Source organism: Bubalus bubalis, chromosome 1, assembly GCF_019923935.1.
Source record: "Bubalus bubalis isolate 160015118507 breed Murrah chromosome 1, NDDB_SH_1, whole genome shotgun sequence".
NCBI classification, from domain to species: Eukaryota; Metazoa; Chordata; class Mammalia; order Artiodactyla; family Bovidae; genus Bubalus; species Bubalus bubalis.
The window spans coordinates 130,487,798-130,502,708 of record NC_059157.1 but is presented as its reverse complement, the minus strand read 5'-3'; the positions used below and the strand labels follow the sequence as shown (position 1 = coordinate 130,502,708).

At 42.9% G+C, this 14,911-nt stretch overlaps 1 long non-coding RNA gene across 1 annotated transcript; it reads left to right on the top strand.

Annotated features, from left to right (window-relative positions):
• The first annotated feature begins 2,032 nt into the window (after nt 1–2,032).
• Nucleotides 2,033–14,664, top strand: LOC123333982. The gene is made up of 2 exons (XR_006641182.1): nt 2,033–2,251; nt 14,156–14,664. It is a non-coding gene; the product is annotated as an uncharacterized LOC123333982 (long non-coding RNA).
• The last annotated feature ends 247 nt before the right edge of the window (nt 14,665–14,911 follow it).

Here is a 14,911-nt window from a genome sequence, read left to right as displayed (position 1 = left end):
TTACACTGGAGTCAGCACATCTGCTGAGTGCTTACCCTTTTCAGTCACAGCACTCATTTCCCTCCTACTACACTCCTAAAGTCAGTGATTTAATTATTATTATTATCACATTATAGTTAACATGAGGAAATTGGACCACAGAAATGAACCCACCTAAATTAACGCAATCTGTGAACTGGGCAGACAGAGTTTAAATTTAGTTCCCCTTGGTAGCATTTTCTGCATGAATCTCTGTGTATTTTACATAGGTATTATCACAGTGCATGGTTTGTTACTTTTTCCCTATTATGTTACATAAATTTAATAATCATTTTTGATAACTACATACTGTTTCATGAATGGTTACATCACCATTTGCTTAACATTTTATTATTGTTAAACTAAACATTTTCAAATTTTGGAAACTTTTTTTATATGAACTTCCCCTTGTTATTATGAGTCAATCCATAGGAGAAAAAGGATATGAAATCTCTTAAAAGCTATGTTATTAAATTCTCTTTTGCCAAAGATATGAGGATACTTAATTTATCACATTCCTGTCAGCACTGGGGAAGAATTATCAAAGCAAACAAACAAATAAAAAAACCCAAAGCAAAAAAACATAGATTTGTAGGCAACAGTAAGCTTCCTGTTTTAATATGTTTTGATCTTAAATTAATTCATTTGTTTGTTAAAAATATGTTTATTGAGCGCCTATTAGTCTTGGGATGTATCAGTGGGCAAAACAGATAGTGATTATCTGTTTGACAATTTTACTCAAAGATTTTTATTATATATACCGCTATAGCAACATGTAGAAGGCAGATTGATTAGAGGAGAGAAAGATTTGAGGAAGGGAGACCAGGTTCGGATGATATACTAATAGAATAAATAAAACAAATATTTAGCAACTTAGCCATTAAAAAAAAGACAACAGTGGATAGGATATGACAAAAGTAAAAAAAAAAGTACAAAAGTAGGATATGTAGTATCACAAGCTCCATGAGTTGTTTAGATCTTTAGTTCTAGTGGAATCTTCTTATAATGAAGATGTTATATAAAGTGCCCATCCCAGGGAATTCCCTGGCAGTCCAGTGGTTAGGACTCGGTGTTCTCACTGTCAAGGCCCCACCTTCAATCTCTGGTCAGGGAAGGAAGATCCCTTAAGTCTTTCGATGTGGCCAAAAGGAAAAAAAAAAGATGCCCATCCCAAATAGTGAAATTTAATAAGAACCTTGTAGGTTGAAGGGAGAGATGGTCAGAAGTCACTTTCACACATATTTCTCTTCCTACTTTTAATCCTGTGGCTATTGGGTTGTCATGTTTTATAGCTTCAAATGAAGGTAGCATTTCAAGCAGGAGGGATTTGGTGGTGGTGAGAGATGTTGAAATTTGAGTTTGGTAGCCTAACAATAAAACTGAGACAGTATTGTCCCATGGCACCCTGAGGTAGGAGAGAAGGTGGTTATTCATCCACCCATTTCTGGCTACAGTGTAGCATCCTACAGCCAGAGAGTTGGTTCTTTATTTTATTTTTTGGCCATGCGGTATGTAGGATCCTAATTCCCTGACCAGGTAAGGACCCTGCGCCCCCTGCATTGGAAGCCTGGAGAGTTGGCAGAGAGGTGGTTCTTGAGTGTTAACTGTCGCACAGTTAAAGTCTGCTTGAAAGTGGTCATATGGTAACACAATCCACTATTATCATCTTAGAGGGTGGTCTGCAAAGAAATCAACCATAGCCTGTGTTTCCACAGACCACTGATTATTTGAGACAAAAATAGCTTGCAAAACAGAAAAGGTGTTTATTCAGAGGTCACGCCTGCTAGGTATTTAGCTCGGTCCTGGGTACAAAGTAAGTGCTCAATAAATATTTGCCACTTTTGTTACTTACTGTATATCATTGCTATTTTATTATTAAATTTGCCGAACGTGATTTTTTTCTCTCCTATTCCAAAGGCACCTAGAAGCGAGAGGGAAAAAGGAATAACACCACAGATGAAAGAGCAGGCAGGATCAAGGGGGGAGCTATTTTTAGGACCAGGCTGTGGCTAGAAAGTGCGGAGGAAGGAGCAGGAAGAATAAAGAGGCTGATGAGGAGGGCAGAGGGGAGCTGAACAGTTAACTGTGTGGAGTTGCGGGAGCAAATGAAAGGTCCTGGATGGGAAGAGCAGTTCATCGGAAAAACTAAAGAAGTGTTAGCAAGTCAGGGCTCTGAAATCCCTGAGGAATTTAGCTGCCTCGGGCTAAGCCCTGTTCTGTTTCTAAAAGCCGTGTAAGTACTGCAGGCCTGGCTCACTGCTGCAGGCAAGGGAGTGGGGATTTGCAAATGAGAACAAATCGATCTGTTGCTACAGAGAAATTAAAGGCTGAAGTGCCCTCACTGATGACGGGTGGATGGACCTTTGTTTTGTTTTAAGCGAGATTAATAACTAAATGTTGAGATTTCAGTTGGTTAACTCCACAGAAGGCCCACACGGTTCTGCATGAGAACCAGACTGAAAGTTCCAAGATGGGGATCCTGGTCTGAGGAGGTGGCCAGGACCAAGTGGAGTCAGTGACTGCTGAGCACATCCTCAGGTGTTTGCTGGGTTTTGCCTCAGCTGAGGAGAGAAGAGGCGGCATCTAAATGGTTCTTGAGCACACGGCTTGTTCAGGGCTTCCAAAGAGGACTGGCTCAGTGGCATCTCCACAGCCACTCCTGAGCACTGCCGAAGTGACTGGGCTTGTGCCGGTGGGAGGGGCACCGTGGTGAGTTCAGACTTGGCGCCCTGCCATCCACTTGTGTGCTTGCTTGTTAAGTCACTCAGTCGCGTCCGACTCTTTACGATCCTATAGACTGTGGCCCACCAGGCTCCTCTGTTCTTGGGATTCTCCAGGCAAGAATACTGGAGTGGGTTGCCATCCCCTCCTCCAAGGGATCTTCCCAACCCAGGGATCAAACTCGCGTCTGTTATGTTCCCTGCATTGGCAGGTGGGTTCTTTACCACTAACGCCACCTGGGAAGCTTGAGGCAAATCCCTTCACCTGCTGCACCTCAGTTCCTCAGTCGCCACCTCAGTTCCTCAGTCTGTAAAGCAAGGGGAAGAGCCCCCTGGATGCTGGATCATGAGTAAAATACAGCCTGCAGAGCAGGGGCCTGAAGAACCATTGGGCCCACGGATATATGGGCTGTTGTTGGAGGAATAACATCTAAGTCCTGTCTTCTCTGACCCGAGACCAAATCTTTAACCCCTTCCTTGCCTTGGTGCTACAGCCTGTAAGATAGTTGTAATGAGCTCTTGCCCATGCTAAGTGTGTTTGTCTCTGTTGGCTGTGAACTAGTCAAGGACAGGGACTACCTTTACATAGACTGAAGCCTGCTTCTCCCAGCCACCCATTTCCCTCTCCCACTGGCAACCAAATATTATTGTTCTCTTGGGTCTCTCCCCAGACTTCTTTTATGCCTGTACTAACAAATACATACATATTTCCCTTCCCCAGCTCCCCATATCATTTGTTTCAAAATGGTAGTATAGTATAGTCCCTGTTCTGCATTTTCCACTTACTACTGTATTCTTTTTAACTTAGTTTATAATGTGCTTTCCCAGGCTTTGAAAAATAGCTTTATGGTATTTCATTTTATAATATGCCATCATTGATTTAAACAGCCCCACACTGATAAATATTTAGGTTATTTTCAGTCTCAGGTATGATAAATATTGCTGCACTGAATAATCTTACCTATAAGCGATTCTGCAGGTGTGTGGGTGTGTGGTCTTGTGCTAATGAGACCAGCAGTGGATGTCATTTAGTGTGATTTGGAAAATTCTAATGAGGTGTCTCCCACTCAGATATCTATCCCACCAACTTAATTTGATTCTTCCAAATTCTACATCCAGAGTCATTCCTTTGCTTGTCTGTTATCAAAATGCCAACTGATTAAATCTTATCAGTCCTTTGCACTCTATCATGAGTGCTTAACCCCCTGAGCCATCTGGCTGAGGAAGAAGTCAGGGAGGAGATGGCAAGAAAAAGACTGTGAAAAGAGAGAGACCAGAGGGAAATAGTCAAATGTCACCTGTTTATTAATTTTGCCTACTTCAGCTCTATTACCAGAGAGACCTCCTCTAAAGCCCAGAGTTGGTCATAGCGCACACCTGCTCAGTGTATTTCTGTGTCCTCTCCACCATCAGGATCAAAGGTACATTTGGCAGAGTGCCCATGCTCAAGTTGAGAGCTTCTTCTCTCTCAGCCTTCACTCTGCAAATCACAGCCGTTCCTCACCTCTATGTCTGCTCATGTGGGTGATGCTTTCTCATCTGCAGGCCTCTGCTCACAATACCTGTGTGCTGTGCACTCCCTTTGGACCGGCACCCCACTCCAGTACTCTTGCCTGGAAGATCCCATGGACGGAGGAGCCCGGTAGGCTGCAGTCCATGGGGTCGCTCAGAGTCGGACAGGACTGAGCAACTTCACTTTCACTTTTCACTTTTATGCATTGGAGAAGGCAATGGCAACCCAGTCCAGTGTTCTTGCCTGGAGAATCCCAGGGACAGGGGAGCCTGGTGGGCTCCATCTATGGGGTCGCACAGAGTCGGACACGACTGAAGCGACTTAGCAGCAGCAGCAGCAGTAGTGCCTCAGCTCTACCAGGTGACGCAGTGGTCACCTGCCTCGGGTGTCCTTTGCTGTCTTGCCTAGTGCCAGCTCCGAGGGCCGTGCTGTGCACTTGTGCTTAACTTTCACCAAGCAAAAGTTTCATAACATGGCAATTGCCCTTAAAACTTCTTGGTTTTCTGAACTTACGGTTACCAGGGAGGAGGAACAGGGTTGGGGGTAGAGGTAGAGATAGAGCATTCAGGATTGACATGTACACACTGCTGTATTTAAAATGGATAACCAATAGGATCCTACTGTATAGCAAAGGGAACTCTGCTTATTGTTATGTGGCAGCCTGGATGGGAGGGGAGTTTAGTTTGGGGGAGGATAGATCCATGTATACATGTGACTGAGTCCCTTGCTGTCTACCTGAAACTATTACAGCATTCTTAATCAGCTATATCCTGATACAAAACAAAGAGTTTTATTAAAAAATAAAGTTTTTTTTTAAATTCCTATATCTTAATAGACCATAACTCCTTTAGAGATAGGAACTCTTTCTTTTTCAGTCATTTTTATCTCTAGTGCCCATAGAACAATAGGGACTCACAATAAGTTTTTGCAGTGATAAATAAATGGAATGTCCTTTAGCCCAAGGGATGAATTTTTTAAAATTAATGTTTATTGGAATACAGTTGCTTTACAATGTTGCATTAGTTTCTGCTGTACAGGAAAATGAATCAGCCATACATATACATATATACCCTCCCTTTTGGACTTCCTTCCCATTCAAGTCACTGCAATGCATTAAGTACCAAGGGATGAATTAATAGTCAACTGATCAAAATGGAATATTGGGTAGAAGGAACTAAAAATCGAATTAGATCACCATCTGGATTATTAGACTGAGTATTCAAAATCTGACTTTGTTTTTAAAAATAGACACTGGCTGGAATCCCATACAAAGCTAGTGCAAGGAGGTTCTGTTTTGCCAGTTCCTGCAAAGAATCACCCGGTCACAACGATGGTCTCTGGTTTTCAAATCCCTTTAGTCACAGCTGTTTTGGTTTGCATTGATGTGATGAAGATGCAGCCTGATCATTTTTTCCTTTGTAGTCATCTAAGGAAGGAGAAGGGAGTGGAGAGCAGACTCGAGCCTGACTCATCTGGCCTGGCAGAGACATGGCTGAACGAGTGATTCTGGTGTTTAGCTCAGCATATTTGGCTTTGAGAGGTGGGTTTGAATTCAGTCAGTTCAGTTCAGTTCAGTCACTCAGTCATGTCCGACTCTTTGCCACCCCATGGACTGCAGCACTCCAGGCCACCCTGTCTGTCACCAACTCCCGGAGTTCACTAAAGCTCATCTTCATTGAGTCGGTGATGCCATCCAGCCATCTCATCCTCTGTCGTCCCCTTCTCCTCCTGCCTTCAATCTTTCCCAGCATCAGGGTCTTTTTAAATGAGCCAGCTGTTCATATCAGGTGGCCATAGTATTGGAGTTTCAGCTTCAACATACGTCCTTCCAATGAACACCCGGGACTGATCTCCTTTAGGATGGACTGGTTTGATCTCCTTGCAGTCCAAGGGACTCTCAAGAGTCTTCTCCAACACCACAGTTCAAAAGCATCAATTCTTCGGCACTCAGCTTTCTTTATAATCCAATTCTCACATCCATACATGACTACTGGAAAAACCATAGCCTTGACTAGATGGACCTTTGTTGGCAAAGGAATGTCTCTGCTTTTTAATATGCTCTCTGGGTTGGTCATAACTTTCCTTCCAAGGAGTAAGCGGCTTTTAATTTCATGGCTGCAATCACCATCTGCAGTGATTTCGGAGCCCACAAAAATAAGTCTGCCACTGTTTCTACTGTTTCCCCATCTATTTGCCATGAAGTGATGGGACTGGATGCCATGATCTTAGTTTTCTGAATGTTGAGCTTTAAGCCAACTTTTTCACTCTCCTCTTTCACTTTCATCAAGAGGCTCTTTAGTTCTTCTTCACTTTCTGCCATAAGGGTCATGTCATCTGCCTATCTGAGGTTGTTGATATTTCTCCCAGCAATCTTGATTCCAGCTTGTGCTTCATCCAGCCCAGTGTTCCTCATGGTGTATTGTGCATATAAGTTAAATAAGCAGGGTGACAGTATACAGCTTTGACGTACTCCTTTTCCTGTTTGGAACAAGTCTTTTGTTCCATGTCCAGTTCTAACTGTTGCTTCCTGACCTGCATACAGGTTTCTCAAGAGGCAGGTCAGGTGGTCTGGTATTCCCATCTCTTTCAGAATTTTCCATAGTTTATTGTGATTCACACAGTCAAAGGCTTTGATATAGTTAATAAAGCAGAAATAGATGTTTTTCTGGAACTCTCTTGCTTTGTTGATGATCTAGCGGATGTTGGCAATTTGATCTCTGGTTCCTCTGCCTTTTCTAAAACCAGCTTGAACATCTGGAACTTCGCGGTTCATGTATTGTTAAAGCCTGGCTTGGAGAATTTTGAACATTACTTTACTAGTATGTGAGATGAGTGCAACTGTGTGATAGTTTGAGCATTCTTTGGCATTGCCTTTCTTTGGGATTGGAATGAAAACTGACCTTTTCCAGTCCCGTGACCACTACTGAGTTTTCCAAATTTGCTGGCAAATTGAGTGCAGCACTTTCACAGCATCATCTTTCAGGATTTGGAATAGCTCAACTGGAATTCCATCACCTCCACTAGCTTTGCTCATAGTGATGCTTCCTAAGGCCCACTTGATTTCACATCCCAGGACATCTGGCTTTAGGTGAGTGACCACACTATTGTGATTATCTGGGTTGTGAAGATCTTTTTTGGACAGTTCTTCTGTGTATTCTTGCCACCTCTTCTTAATATCTTCTGCTTCTGTTAGGTCCATACCATTTCTATCCTTTATTGAGCCCAACTTTGCATGAAATGTTCCCATGGTATCTCTAATTTTCTTAAAGAGATCTCTAGTCTTTCCCATTCTGTTGTTTTCGTCTATTTCTTTGCATTGATCACTGAGGAAGGCTTTCTTATCTCTCCTTGCTATTCTTAGGAACTGTGCATTCAAATAAGTATATCTTTCCTTTTCTCCTTTGCTTTCACTTCTCTTCTTTTCACAGCTATTTGTAAGGCCTCTCAGATAGCCATTTTGCTTTTTTGCCTTTCTTTTTCTTGGGGATGGTCTTGATCCCTGTCTCCTGTACAATGTCACGAACCTCCATTCATAGTTCATCAGGCACTTTATCAGATGTAGTCCCTTAAATCTATTTCTCACTTCCACTGTATAATCATAAGGGATTTGATTTAGGTCATAACTGAATGGTCTAGTGGTTTTTCCTGCTTTCTTCAATTTAAGTCTGAATTTGGCAATAAGGAGTTCATGATCTTAGCCACAGTCAGCTCCCGGTCTTGTTTTTGCTGACTGTATAGAGCTTCTCCATCTTTGGCTGCAAAGAATATAATCAATCTGATTTTGGTGTCGACCATCTGGTGATGTCCATGTGTAGAGTCTTGTCTTGTGTTGTTGGAAGAGGGTGTTTGCTATGACCAGTGCGTTCTCTTGGCAAAACTCTATTAGCCTTTGCCCCCCTGCTTCATTCTGTACTTCAAGACCAAATTTGCCTGTTACTCCAGGTGTTTCTTGACTTCCTACTTTTGCATTCCGGTCCCCTATAATGAAAAGAACATCTTTTTAGGATGTTAGTACTAAAATGTCTTTTAGGTCTTCATAGAATTGTTCAACTTCAGCTTCTTCAGCATTATTGGTCGGGGCATAGGCTTGGATTACCGTCATATTGAATGGTTTGCCTTGGAAAGGAATAGAGATCATTCCATCATTTTTGAGATTGCATCCAGGTACTGCATTTTGGAGTCTTTTCTTGACTATGATGGCTACTCTATTTCTTCTAAGGGATTCTTGCCCACAGTAGTAGGTATAATGGTCATCTGAGTTAAATTCACCCATTCTAGTCAATTTTAGTTCGCTGATTCCTAAAATGCTGACGTTCACTCTTGCCATCTCCTGTTTGACTACTTCCAGTTTTCCTTGATTCATGGACCTGACTAACATTCTAGGTTCCTATGCAATATTGCTCTTTACAGCATCAGACTTTACTTCAATAAAGTTTGAATTGAGGATGTTTAACTTTATAGACCTAGGCTATAATACACAAGTTCAGTTCAGTTCAGTCGCTCAGTCATGTCCGACTCTTTGCGACCCCATGAATTGCAGCATGCCAGGCCTCCCTGTCCATCACCAACTCCCAGAGTTCACTCAAACTCACGTCCTTCGAGTCAGTGATGCCATCCAGCCATCTCATCCTCTGTCGTCCCCTTTTCCTCCTGCCCCCAATCCCTCCCAGCATCAGAGTCATTTCCAATGAGTCAATTCTTCACATGAGGTGGCCAAAGTACTGGAGTTTCAGCTTTAGCATCATTCCTTCCAAAGAACACCCAGGACTGATCTCCTTTAGAATGGACTGGTTGGATCTCCTTGCAGTCCAAGGGACTCTCGAGAGTCTTCTCCAACACCACAGTTCAGTTCAGTTCAGTTCAGCATCATTTCTTCCAAAGAACACCCAGGACTAGAATGGACTGGTTGGATCTCCTTGCAGTCCAAGGGACTCTCAAGAGTCTTCTCCAACACCACAGTTCAAAAGCATCAATTCTTCGGCGCTCAGCTTTCTTCACAGTCCAACTCTCACATCCATATATGACCACTGGAAAAACCGTAGCCTTGACTAGACAGACCTTTGTTGGCAAAGTAATGTCTCTGCTTTTGAATATGCTATCTAGGTTGGTCATAACTTTCCTTCCAAGGAGTAAGCATCTTTTAATTTCATGGCTGCAGTCACCATCTGCAGTGATTTTGGAGCCCAGAAAAGTAAAGTCTGACACTGTTTCCACTGTTTCCCCATCTATTTCCCATGAAGTGATTTCTGAATGTTGAGCGTTAAGCCAACTTTTTCATTCTCCTCTTTTACTTTCATCAAGAGGCTTTTTAGTTCCTCTTCACTTTCTGCCATAAGGGTGGTGTCATCTGCATATCTGAGGTTATAATACACAAGTTCAGTTCAGTTCAGTTCAGTTCAGTCGCTCAGTCGTTTCCGACTCTTCGCCACCCCATGAATCACAGCATGCCAGGCCTCCCTGTCCATCACCAACCCTTGGAGTTCACTCAGACTCACGTCCATTGAGTAGGTGTTCCTAAATGACTCTTTGTAATCAGATTTGTCATATGCATGTGCTGATGGTTGGGATGCATTTTTGCTGGGGATATGAGAGTGGTGTGAGGTTAAGCAACAAAGCATTGCTTCCAAATACGCCCATGGGACCAGCCCATGTTACACTTCTCTGGCCATCTTTTCCTAGATAGTATTTCCTTTATTCTTTGAAAGTAATGGATCATTTCCCAGATTTTTGTGCAACTTATTTGGCTTTCAGTTAAAACTAGGCAAGGTAAAGCCCATGGCATTTTTAATTTGCAGTATCATAGTTTATTTAAGTGCCATAAGACCACCAACCATATCATGTTGGTACTAGGATATGTTTTCCTCAATATCATAAAATATTAGTGAAATTTCTCTCCTACAAATTTCTATGTATTTCTCTAAATACAGTGTGTGTATTTGTGTGTATGTTCATGTGGTATCTGTGACTTGAGTGGTGGCCAGAGTTCCTGATGAAGTTTACAGCCAGAGTATGTTTAGCTTGACATATAGTCCAGAATGCTTGGCTTTCAATCCTGGCTTCATACCAGCCTTACGACCCTTTGCAGATCATTTAACATTTTCATCACTTGTGTTGTCATCTGTAGAATAGGTTGATGATAATTCATGAAATATTTTGGGGATAAATGAATTAATATATGTAAAGTATTTTGGCTGGCACTTAGTAAATGTTTGATACATGATAGTGATTATTATCAAGTCCCTCTACATGACATTGGGAGTGCTCAGTGGATGAAAAATAGTGGTTTGTATGAACCCTGGGTTGGGGTTTAGTGTTGAAAATATGCACCAGTTCTCATTTTTCTCCTCACCTCTTTACCTCCTCAGGGGAGCCTAAAGATAGAATAGCTAGATTGGGGTAACTTAGCTGTCCTTTGGAGGAGAGCAGACTGGGAAGGATGAACTCAGGCTGTGGAAGGAAGTTTGGCCAGGTAGCAAGTAGGTTTTATGAGAGTTCAGGTATGGGTGGAGCTTTCCAGGTGGCTCAGCAGTAAAGAATCCACCTGCCAATACAGGAGCCACTGGGGATGTGGTTTATATCTCTTGGTCAGGAAGATCCCATTGAGGAGGAAATGGCAACCCACCCAGTATTTCCTGCAGGGATAATCTCACAAAGAGAACATCCTGGAGGGCTACAGTCCATGGGTTACAAAGAGTCCGACACGACTGAGCAGCTGAGCATGCACGCATGCACACACGTACGCATGCACACATGCATGCAGGTACGGTTGGGTCACCATGGTGATGGATAGGCTGCTGGTGCTGGTGCCACCATTGTGGGCTGGGCTTCTCCGTGGACACTGACAAGAGAAGGCAGATTGTCTGGCATGGAGAAACTGTGCAGCTCAAGTCTCAGACAAAAGTCAGTTTCCATAATCTACAAATCAGTAAAAAAAAAAGTTCCAAGCCCTACAAAAAAGTGAGCAAAGGATAGTTTGCAGAAAATAGAAATGCAATACCTTAAGTACACGAAAAGCTATTCAGCCATGCTCATAGGAAGAGAAATGTAAATTGCAAAGACAGTGAAATTTCATTTCTCACCTATCATAATGGCAAACAAAAAGAGTTTGATAACATTGAGAGATCGTTCTCTGCCAATTGATAGGACTTCTAGAGATAGATTTGTTAATATCTATTAAAATGAAATGCAATTTCATTGACTGAGCAATTCCACTTGTGGTAGTGAAACCCACATATATATTCTCAAATGTCTGAAATGATCCATGTAAAAGATTATTCACTGAGATATTGTTTATAGTAGTACAGTTTTCAGAACATCTGAAAGTCCAGTAATAGGATTGGTTAAATAAATAATAATGCATCAATTTCATGAAATATTAACAGCAGTAAACAAAAATGATGGAGGACTTTATTTACAGATGTGAACTCCAAGATTTCTTGTTAAATGAGAGGGAGCAAAGTGTGGAAAAGCATTTCTAGTGGGCTACTATTTGTGTCTAAAAAAGGAAAAAAGACTATATACATATATATTATTGTTGTTCAGTCACTAAGTCATGTCCAACTTTGCACAAAATAGACAAATATTTGCTTATTGAAAAGGGAATTAGGTGTTGAGGCTTGGAGGTTAAGTTAACTCACTCGGAAATCCCTCGGGACCACAGTTCTCTGGCCCCTGCTGTGTCCCTGGACATGGTCTCTGTTCTTTCCAGGGCAGCCAACTTTCCCTCTAAGGTACCCTCGACTTATCCCTAAGGATGTATCTCTTATTCTATTTCAAATCTAGACTCTGGCAGCTTTTTGGACAGTCTTCTCATTGTCTTATGATGGAGAGAAAGGGCATTCCTTCGGTATTGAGGTGGGGGCCAGTCTATGGTGTCTGAAGCCCCCGGGACATGGCAACAATGACACGTATCTTGTGGGTATTTGTGCCAGGGCTACAGGGATAGGCCAATCTCTTCTCTCCTTTTCTCCAGCTCACCCCTCATCTGGGGCAAATGTCAGACCCCTATGCCACCTCTGCATCAGCTTGAGTTTGGCTTGGTGTGATTTGTAATCAACTGTATGTAAAATGTGTATGTGTCTTGCCAACTGTTGACTTAAGCAACTGCTGGGACCTGCTACCAAGTGACATCAAGGCTCTGAGGTGGTGGTTTTATAATCTGCCTAAGAAATGGTAGAAGCTTCAGGTTTATATGTGTTCATATGCTTTACTGGGAGAAAAATGCATATATGGTGAATAGCTTCGTTGCTATGGCGAGACAGAATGCTTTTTGAAAAAGTTTCTCTTTAAAGTCAACGATTAATCACTTTCAAGGCAGAGGGAAAACAGGAGGAGGAAAAAAACCCAGACTGTGGTAGGCTAGATTTCCCCCAGATATTATTGCCGCTTCTGTCTCTGCAGCCGAACATAACAGCTGGTGAGTAGGGAGAAACTGGAGAAAGATCTTTTTTGCCTTTAATCCAGTATGCTGTTTTCCTGTGCCCGTTTTACTGTAATTCTCAGCGGCCGCGGGACAAAAGCTGTTGACTGATACATGCAATTACCTCCTCTAATATTGCTCTCAACTGTCGGCCCTGACTGACAAAAGTGGATGAGGTTTAGTTAAGGTCTGGGAAAACACTCTTTTAATAAAAGCCAGTCTCATCTCTATGATCACCTCCCCCTGTCAGACCTTTTCATCTGTTTTCTGGAAAGATAAGGCCTGGTGATGGAAAGTTAAAAAGTGGTGCTGAACTTGGACGTTCTGGACGCCAGTATTTACCTCACAAAAAGACGCCACAGTGTGTGTGTGTGTGTGTGTGTGTGTGTGTGTGTGTATGTCTATGTGTGTGCTATTTGCATTGGAAATGAGGAGAATCAGTTTGGGTCATAGGATAGGGTTTTCCCAGAAAGAATAAGAATTTATTTTAGAAAGTTATAAACCAGCTCTTTGTTGATTTCAGCCATGTTTGGTTTTGGTGGGCACGGGAAGCCTTAAGGAGGTGACCCTTTGAGTCCTCCTCTGGGTTGCTGGACTTGGGTGGCCCCACTCCTATGGAAGATATACACAGCGACAGCGGTAAGGAGCTGGAGATGGAAACCTCTCCCCCCCAATCCCCCACAGTGCTATTTGTGCGCACTCACGGTGGCAAGAAAGGGGCTAAAATCCTAGTAGAGCGCCCTTTAGTAAGAAGATCACCACCGCCCTGGCCCCTGCTCCATGCCTTTGCTTCAAGGAACTCCTAGTTCACACAGAATAGGACTGGATCACAGAAGTGAGGACGATGGCCTATTTACAAGCATGGTTTGAAAGACTGAAGTGGAAACTGCAGGGAGATGTTCTCATAAGAGCCCCAAACTGTATGGATTGGACTGTGTCCCTGTCTGCCGAGAGGCCTGCCGGTTGCTGTGAGTGCGACTGCTGGCCCTGATGCCGACGGAGCCAGTTCTTCAGGTTAGCTGGGAGCACTTGGCAGTCAGTCCTCTGATGGGGGCAAGTTTGCAGAGGGGGCTGGGCCTGAAGAGGTCACAGTTTATTCACAGGCCCAGGAGGGAGCTAGCTTAGGTCTGAAGGAAGTCAGCTCTCTTATCGACAGTGCAGGTAGCTGAGTCTATCAGTTTTCCCCTGTGTTGGCACTCAATTTTCATAACACAATTTGTAATGTGATAAGGTCTGCACAGTATTAATAGTGGCAATAGCATGGCAAGGTTATTCCTGTGCAGTTTTAATAAAAAAGCAAGGGGCCACTCTGTTGATGGAGTGAATTATCTAGGATTTTAGAACCAGGACACAATCTCTCTCTCAAGTGTCTGCAGACTCTACTAAAAAAACTTCTTCCCGCAGAGATAAGCCTGCCTTCCAACCTCCACCCCCAACTCCCCACTGATATGGAGACCAAGTTAACATCTCCCTTGCTTTCTGCAGGGGTTTCAGAGCATGTCAGCTGCGGAAGGGAATGGACTGGAATCTGGGAGTGTGTCACATGGGAGAAGACAAGAGTCATTGCCAAGGAGTCCTCCACCTGGGAGGAGAGACCGAATTTCAGCCTAAGGTGACAAAGCACTGAAGTGTTCCAAGGGAGATGAATGCATAAGCCCGTGAGGAAGAGGAGAGAGTCAGTCATGGCTGGAAGAGGAAGAAGGAGGTGCCCCAGCTGAACCATATGAAAGGACATCTGACTTCTGGGAGGGGACAACAGGGGAAATTTTGACATGAGGCATACTGGGAAGGAGGACTCTTTCTTTCTTTTTTTTTAACTGTGGAATTCTGCCCCCACTGCCACACACAACCACATATGCACTCACACCTACGCAAACCACACACACATACTCATATTCACACTTCTTTCCCCTAGTCCCAACTCTGTCTTTGCATCAAAATCACCCAGAGCTTTAAATAAAATACAGATGCTGAGGCTTCTCAGATATACTAAATAATCATCTCTGGAAACAGAGTCTGAATTTTTTCATTTTTTAAAAATTTAGTAACATGCATGCCCAAAGTGAAAATTCATAGTACAGAAAAGAAAATCTCTTTCACCTCTCAGTCCTACTCCCCAAAGGCAGACACTTTTTTTGTTTTTTTTTTTTTAAGACCACACCATGCAGCATGTGGGATCTTAATTCTCCATGTCTGCTCTATTGGGAGCACAGAGTCTTAACCACTGGACTACCAGGGAGG